The 8,636-nt window shown below is 41.4% G+C and overlaps 1 non-coding gene across 1 annotated transcript; it reads left to right on the forward strand.

The window, feature by feature from the left end:
* Positions 1 to 5,285: 5,285 nt before the first annotated feature.
* Positions 5,286 to 5,391, forward strand: LOC112868021 (U6 spliceosomal RNA). Its single transcript, XR_003224220.1, has one exon. It is a non-coding gene; the product is annotated as a U6 spliceosomal RNA (small nuclear RNA).
* Positions 5,392 to 8,636: the final 3,245 nt, after the last annotated feature.

Here is an 8,636-nt window from a genome sequence, read left to right on the forward strand (position 1 = left end):
ATGTTTATTTTTGAGAGAAAGAGCATGCACGCAAGCAGGGGAAGAGTAGAGAGAGGGAGACAGAGGTTCCAAGGCAGGCTCCATGCTGACAGCCCCTGTGGGGCTCATACTCCCCAAACCACAAGATCATGACCTAAGCCAAAGTAGGAGGGCTCAACCAACTGAGCCACCCAGGCACCCCAATGAATATTGTTCTATAACAGCCTCATTTACCATCAGGCATCGGGCCCTACCATACAGAAGAAAGTCACCGCTGAACTTTTTACCTTAACCAAGTGATCACCAATGATACATGTGGATATCCTGTACCCTTGATATGTAATGAGAGCACTTTCCTGTTATTCTCCCCCAAAACTCCTAACCCCAATCTGATCATGAGAAAAACATCAAACCAAATAGATCATTCTACAGAATGCCTGAGCAGTACTTTTCCAAAGTGTCAAGGTCATGAAAAACAAGGAAAAACAAACTCACAAATCACAGGAGACTATGGATTCTTGACAACCAAATGCAGTATGGTATCCTAGATTGGATCCTGGAACAAAAAGCCATCAGTGGAAAACCTGGTGAATAAGTAATGTATCAGTTTCTTAATTTTGAAGCATTGGTGATGAAAGATGTTAACATCGGGAGAAACTGAGTAAAGGGTATAAGGGAATTCCCTGTATTACTTTACAACTTTGTAAATCTAAAATTATTCCAAGAGAAAAGGTTTATTTAATAATTTATAAAGCGGTAAGAAACAGAGATACAGCAGTAACATTCTGGAAACTAAAGCAGACTCCAGAAACCTGACATTGAAGTCAACAGTGAAAAGATTGCTAAGAAGCAACCCAGTATCTCGCCTCCCGTAGAACTCCCAAATGTTCATGAATATGACATCAGGTACCAGTAGAAGGAGCTTGAATATAGGATGAGTTGAAAGTATTTAGGACTTTCAATTTGATCCCCAGATGGGCTCTTCAATACTATACAGCTTGGCAACAGCATCCCAGCATAAGCCTGTGTGTTTATTTAGAAGGGGTAAAACAAGGTCTCTATACTAGGAAACACCACAAAGAGTTGAGGGGAGGGTAACATACTGAAAACAAAGGGTAAGGAGCATGACAATTATCAATTTATTGCCTCTTATCCCCAAACTCACCCTTCATTGCTAATAGAAGTTGAATTGTGCTCCTCCCCCTGCCCGCCCAAATACCTATATAAAAGTCCTAACCCCTAGTACCTTAGAATGTGACCTTACTTGAAGATGGGGGTCTTTTCAGAGGTAATCAAGTTAAAGGTCACCAGAGTAGCTCTAACCCAATATGGCTGGGGTCCTTGTAAAAGACGAATTTGATACACAGGGAAGATGATGTGAGGAGACATGGGGAACAGCGATCTACAAGCCAAGGAGAGGTCTGGCACAGATTCTTCCCTAAGCCCTTAGAAGAAGTCAACCCTGCCAACACCCTGATTTTGAACTTACAGCCTCCACAGCTGTGAGACCATAAGTTTCTGTGAAGTTAACTAGGCTGTGGTACTTGATTACGGCAGCCCTAGCAAACTACTACAATTGGCTACACTACAATATTGAGTTGGACCCTCAAGCATTTTTCCTTTTCTCGTTTCTTAGCTGGCATGCTTTCATTTGCTTTTCTTGTTAACACTATCCAGTTTTTAGTGGTGTGTTTGTGGTTTTGGATGGAGACATCCAGTGGCTCTCAACCCCAGGGTACAAAGTCTCTAAGCGAGCTTGCAGCCCTGGAGCATGTGACCACCTCTCTTGTTGGCAAATAGACTTCCAAAGTCCTGACGCCCTCTGAGCCTGCCCTTCAGCCTCGTGGAGAGGCATTTCCTGCTCACCTGTACTCTGGAGGGATGTGCTAGCCTCAACCCTGTTGTATCCCAGTGAGGTGTTTCCTTTTTCCCAGTTCCAGTCATGGTTCCCTGCTTGCCAACCTTGGCCTGACTGCAACCCAGAGGGATGGTTCTTGCTTGCCTGATGACTGTGGTCCAGTTCTAGCCTGAGAACCCTAGCAAACTTCACCATTCAGTGGGCTGCAATCACCTTCAATTAAATCTGAATCCCAGACATGGGGACAGGGGGCCCCCTTCTAAGTTTGTTCCATTCTTGGGTACTCTCCCTTAGCCCTAGACTGTTCTTTAAAGTTCTCTGTACCCAAACCCATGGGGGAGGGGAAGGAAAAAAAAAAAAGAGGTTAGAGTGGAAGAGAGCCAAAGCATAAGAGACTCTTAAAAACTGAGAACAAACTGAGGGTTGATGGGGGGTGGGAGGGAGGGGAGGGCGGGTGATGGGTATTGAGGAGGGCACCTTTTGGGATGAGCACTTGGTCTTGTATGGAAACCAATTTGACAATAAACTTCATATATTGGAAAAAAAATAAAAATAAAAGTTATCTGTACCCATTTATACTTAATCCCCTTGGACCATGACTGATACAGAGAGTAATATGAAAGTTTATAATGTGAGTATTTAGAACCTCAGCCCTTTATTCCCTCACTTGGCTACCTGAATGCTGGCAGCCAGGCTTAGGCTCTCCATCCAGGAGATTAGAAGATTGCTCTGTGAAAAATTTGACAGCTGATACTGGGGGTACCCAAGGAAGCAATTTCAGAAATGCAGGCAAATCCTATTCATACGAACCAATTGCTTCCAGTCAGCTTCTTTGTGTCCCCATCTTAAATATGTACAGTCAAGGATCATCAGACATTTGAGGAAAGCCCTTAAAGGTGAAAGAATCAAAACAAACAATTAAAAAAAAAAATATTATGACAGGGAGGGAGGCAAACTATAAGAGACTCAAATACTGAGAACAAACTGAGGGTTGATGGAGGGTGGGAGAGAGGGGAAGGTGGGTGATGGGCCTTGAGGAGAGCACCTGTTGGCATGAGCACTGGATGTTGAATGGAAACCAATTTGACAATATATTTAATTAAAATAAAAATAAATATTATGACAAAGAGTGGCTCTATGAAGGGAGAAGAGAATATCTTAAAGAAATGCCACTAATATTCTCAGGTTTTAAAGTAGTAAAAAAGTTTGTCTCCACTAAAAAAGATTAAAAACCAAGGGACCATAAAAAAGAAATATTCAGAAAACAAAATATCTTGAAAATAGAAATGAAGGGGCACCTGGGTGGCTCAGTCGGTTAAGGTCATGATCTCACGGTTTGTGGGTTCGAGCCCCATGTTAGGCTCTGTGCTGACAGCTCAGAGCCTGGAGCCTGCTTGGGATTCTGTGTGTCCCTCTCTCTCTGCCCCTCCTCCACTCATGCTCTGTCTCTCAAAAATAAATAAAAATGTTTAAAAAAAAGAAAACAGGGTGCCTGGGTGGCCCAGTTGGTTAAACGTCCGACTTCGGCTCAGGTCATGATCTCACAGTCCGTGAGTTCGAGCCCCGCATCGGTCTCTGTGCTGACAGCTCAGAGCCTGGAGCCTGCTTCAGATTCTGTGTCTCCGTCTCTCTCTGTCTCAAAAATAAATAAATAAATAACATTTTTAAAAAATTAAAAAAGAAAATAGAAAATAGAAGTGAAAAACTCAATAGAAGGGTTAGAAGATGAAGTTGAGGAAACTGCTACCAAAATAGTACCCAAAAATGTTGGAAAATAGGGGGAAAAAAGAAATTAGAAGACTAGAACAAAAGGACCCACATGGGAATAATTAAGCATCCCACAAAGATAGAACAGAGGAAATAATCAATGAAATAATTCAAGAAAGTTTAACGAAAGGTCATCAGTTTCTAATGTACAGCACAATGGGTAAAAATAGACCCACACTAAGGTACATCATTGTGATATCTCAGTACAAAGAAGACCTTAAAAAAACAACAGATTTCATACAAAGGACTGAGAATCTGAATGCATCAACCAACACTGGAAATTACAAGAAAATGTATTACTACTGTCAAAATTCTCAGGGAAAATGATCTCAATTCATATAAAGGAAGTAAAAAGTTTCCAGACACACAAGTTCTCAAAATTTTACTTCTTAGAACCCTTTACTGGGAAACTATTGCTAACCAAAATGAGGGATTAAACTAAGAAAGAAGGTGTGGGACATGCAAAAGAAGGGTTCAACAAAAGAAGGGAATCATCAAGGTGACACATAAAGAGCAACCAGTCCAGATTAGGGCCAGTTAGAAAGCTACCAGAGATATGTTTCCAAAATAAAACAGATTAATTGATGTGTTTAAAGATTTGGAGAGGAAATTTATATAACTGAAGAGTAAGGTTAACCAAATGATTGGTACATAGAACCATGAAAGAAGGTAAATTACTGATTCAAAAAGGAACCCTAAGTGAGAAAGGAAAAGTTGCCATAATATTTAACATGGCTCAGCTGCGAGTGGCATATTTCATTGTCACAGTATATAAACACTGATTATTAAATTCATAAACATGAATTATTAAATTCATGATATGACCTTATTTTTTTTTAATTTTTTTTTTTTAACGTTTATTTATTCCTGAGACAGAGAGAGACACAGCATGAACGGGGGAGGGGCAGAGAGAGAGGGAAACACAGAATCGGAAGCAGGCTCCAGGCTCTGAGCCATCAGCCCAGAGCCCGACGCGGGGCTCGAACTCGCGGACCGTGAGATCGTGACCTGAGCTGAAGTCGGACGCCCAACCGACTGAGCCACCCAGGCGCCCCCATGATATGACCTTATTGAGAAGAAGAGGGGTTAAGGGTGTGGTGTATGTGTGTGTGGGGGTGTGGGGTATGTTTGTGTATGTGGGGTGTGTGGGGGGTGCACTCGTGTGGGGAGTGTGGGGTGGGCAGGAGGGGTGCATTTGTGTGTGGTAGGAGGGGTGTGCGTGTGTGTGTGTGTGTGTAGTAACGAAAAGGGTTCATTCTTCATCTTCCATAGTGATAACTGATGATGCTTACCCATGAATAATCAAGAAGTAGCAGGGATTTGGAGATGAAAAAAATGAAAAAGGCTGCTTCTGGAGAGTGGGAAAGAGGTGAGGTGGGGCAGGGGACCACTTTTTAGTTTTGTTTATTTTGATTGGGGGGGAACCACTGTTTTTGAAACAAGTTTTCTACAGCACGTTTGACTTTTCAGGGCTCAGCTCTGTATTCTGTCATCAACAGCTCTGCTGTGAAGATGGCTTTGGATGCTAGCCCCAGGTTCTTGACCTAACAGACTTTAACTTGTTCATTTGTAGAACAAAGAACTGTCATTTGAAAACCGCAAGGTGACTCTTAGATCTCTTGTTGCTCTATAATTCTTTGATGCCAACTAACCTTTCCTGGAGATATAAATATAGCAACTGGTGCCTGCTTCAGCAGCACATATACTAAAAATTGGAATAATACAGACAAGATGAACATGACCCCTGTGTAAAGATGACATGCAAATTTGAAGCATTCCGTATTTTTTTTTTAAATTTTTTTTTCAACGTTTATTTATTTTTTGGGACAGAGAGAGACAGAGCATGAATGGGGGAGGGGCAGGGAGAGAGGGAGACACAGAATCGGAAACAGGCTCCAGGCTCTGAGCCATCAGCCCAGAGCCTGACGCGGGGCTCGAACTCACGGACCGTGAGATCGTGACCTGGCTGAAGTCGGACGCTTAACCGACTGCGCCACCCAGGCGCCCCGAAGCATTCCGTATTTTTAAGTAAAATGTTTGTCTGAGTTCAAATATATATATAAGATAAATATATATATCTCACATCTGAAGGGTTCATTTTAAATTAAGCCTTTATAATCACTGATGATGTGCAAAAACAAATCCACAAGTTCTCTGAAATGGAAAGTTATTGAAATTACTTCTTTATGAAATAAATGTTTCTAAAGTTTGAAAATTTAGAAGGGAATTTTTTTAAATTGTGGTAAAATGCACATAAAATAAAATTTACCATTTTAATAATTGTTAAGTGTACAATTCAGTAGTGTTGGAAAAGAAGTGCTTTCTTTTTTTTTTTTTTAATTTTTTTTTCAACGTTTATTTATTTTTGGGACAGAGAGAGACAGAGCATGAACGGGGGAGGAGCAGAGAGAGAGGGAGACACAGAATGAGAAACAGGCTCCAGGCTCTGAGCCATCAGCCCAGAGCCTGATGCGGGGCTCGAACTCCCGGACCGCGAGATTGTGACCTGGCTGAAGTCGGACGCTCAACCTACTGCGCCACCCAGGCGCCCCAAGAAGTGCTTTCTAAAAATTTTTTTTTTTAACGTTTATTTATTTTTTTGGGACAGAGAGAGACAGAGCATGAACGGGGGAGGGGCAGAGAGAGAGGGAGACACAGAATCAGAAACAGGCTCCAGGCTCTGAGCCATCAGCCCAGAGCCCGACGCGGGGCTCGAACTCACGGACCGCGAGATTGTGACCTGGCTGAAGTCGGACGCTTAACCGACTGCGCCACCCAGGCGCCCCAAGAAGTGCTTTCTAAAGAAAAATGTACACGTATATTAGCTCAGGACTAGAATTATTTGTGTCATGATCTATACCAGAATATTTATTTAATGCTCTTCATATTAGTTTAATGAATTAATGTTAACATTACGAACTTTCAAATGTGTCCACTGAAGCTAAGATTAGAACCTATGACAACTATTTAAAATATCCAAGAAATTAATTCATTTTTTTCACCCACTTAACAGTTGACAGCCATTTGAAATAAAAAATAAAGTAGCGTAACTAAATCTAAGCAATCCCAAATAAATGCTCATTGTTTCTGGAGAGATAGACAAGACATCACCAGTGTGAGCTACAGAAAACACCCACATTAACATCTTGGATATATTATTTTCTCGCTGAATAAAAAGTTAGGCACACAGCTTTTCTATACAATAACTGGAATTGTGCACAGTCCCCCTCCACACTGCTCTGAAAATGAACTTTTGTTTTATGCAGATGTAGGCGAGTTAGAATGAACAAAAGGCACACATTTGAAGGCTGAGAACATTCAACTGAAAAGGAAAAACAGATTTTTCTCTCATTAGACAGGAGACCAGATGCAAATGGTTTACAGATTGTTTTGCAGTGGGCAGGTTAGAGGCAGACCAGAGGTCTTCGAACTGTCCTATCTTTGACAGTGGCTGTCCACCAGCAAGTGTTTTCTAACTGCTCCTGCCAAGGTTCCCAACGTGGCCTATCTGAAAGAAAACACAGGAACAAGCCTGGTCTCCTTTCTGGTCTCCTCTGGCCCAGTATCTGTGTCCAGGACCAACTTCTTCCTATACCCAGTATTGCAATACTTTGCTCATTTTGGGGTCTGAGTAACTTGTTAGAGGATTGAGCTCAACAGAGAGCTGATGGGACTGGAAAACTGCAGCAGACCCTTGAACTTTTATGGGAGAAGAAGCATGTATAATCCTTCTCAAGAAGGCTGATGGAAAGATGCTTGGTTACCAGGAATGTGGAGGTCAGATCCCTGAGCCTGGACGCAGAGGCAACTGTGAGCCCTTCCTACCCCATCCTCCACACACGTGCTCCAAAAGTCTAAGTTCACTCTGACATCTGACAATAACTCCACTGAGAACTAGGAAGCCAGAAAAGTGTGCTGTGTCTTTCCTTGGCCACTGCTAGTGGTCATGGTCCAGAATGATCACACCCTCTGCTCCGTCCAATTCAAGCTTTCTTCTCCACATTTCTTGATCCATCCCTTAAACACTGATGTTCCCATTGCTCTTCTGGCAATGCACGGTTTCTGTTACGGGCTTTCATGATTCTAATGCAACCATTATCTATATGTCGATAAATCCAAAATCTGCTTCTCTAACCCTAAGCTCTCCCTTAAATTTCTAACTCATATGTCAACAGCATGCAGCCCATATACACTTGAAGACCTCACAGGCACTAAAAATCCCCCAAGCATTATATGTGTAAATAAACTCCACAATCTCTTAGTTGAAATCCTTGGGGACAAATATTTTATGGAATTTTGAGTTTCACGAATTTAGAAAAGATAATAATACACAGTATATAAATACCACCACCAGTGAGGTCTAGACCAGTCTCTTATAATCAGTTTTTTTCTTCAGCAAAATGTACCACTACTCACATTAAGTGGAATTTACAAAGGCTAAAAGTAGTCTTATGTCAGCAGAGGTTACATTTTGTTATCAAATGAGTTTGCACCAAATTTACTAAAAACTTCAGAGCTTTTCAGATGTTGGAATGGTGAATAAGTGATTCAACCTTATTTGTTCCATATATGATATTAAAGGGCTAATGTCCCTAATATACACAGAGCTCTTAGAAATCAATAAGTAAAACAAAGCTGAAACCTAAAAGGAAACTGGATGAAGGACACAAGTAGACTGTTTAAAGACAATATTTTTTAAATGTTTGACCATACTAACTATAAGCTGCAAAGTTATGAAACCTGAAATAGTAAATTATTTTCTGCTTATTAGATAAGCAGAGACAAAAAATAAATAACTCAGCAAGGAACCTGGGTGGCTCAGTCAGTTAAGTGTCCAACTCTTGGTTTCAGCTCAGGTCATGATCTCACAGTTCATGGAATCGAGCTCCATGTCAGGCTCTGCGCTGACAGCATGCAGCCTGCATGGAATTCTCTCTCCCCTTCTCTCTGTCCCTCCCCTGCTCGTGCTTTCTCTCTCAAAATAAATAAATAAACATTAAAAAAAATAATTTAGCAAAGATAGAGAAACAGG

Source organism: Puma concolor, chromosome B4, assembly GCF_028749965.1.
Source record: "Puma concolor isolate L17-30 chromosome B4, mPumCon1.1.hap2, whole genome shotgun sequence".
In the NCBI taxonomy this organism is placed as follows: Eukaryota; Metazoa; Chordata; class Mammalia; order Carnivora; family Felidae; genus Puma; species Puma concolor.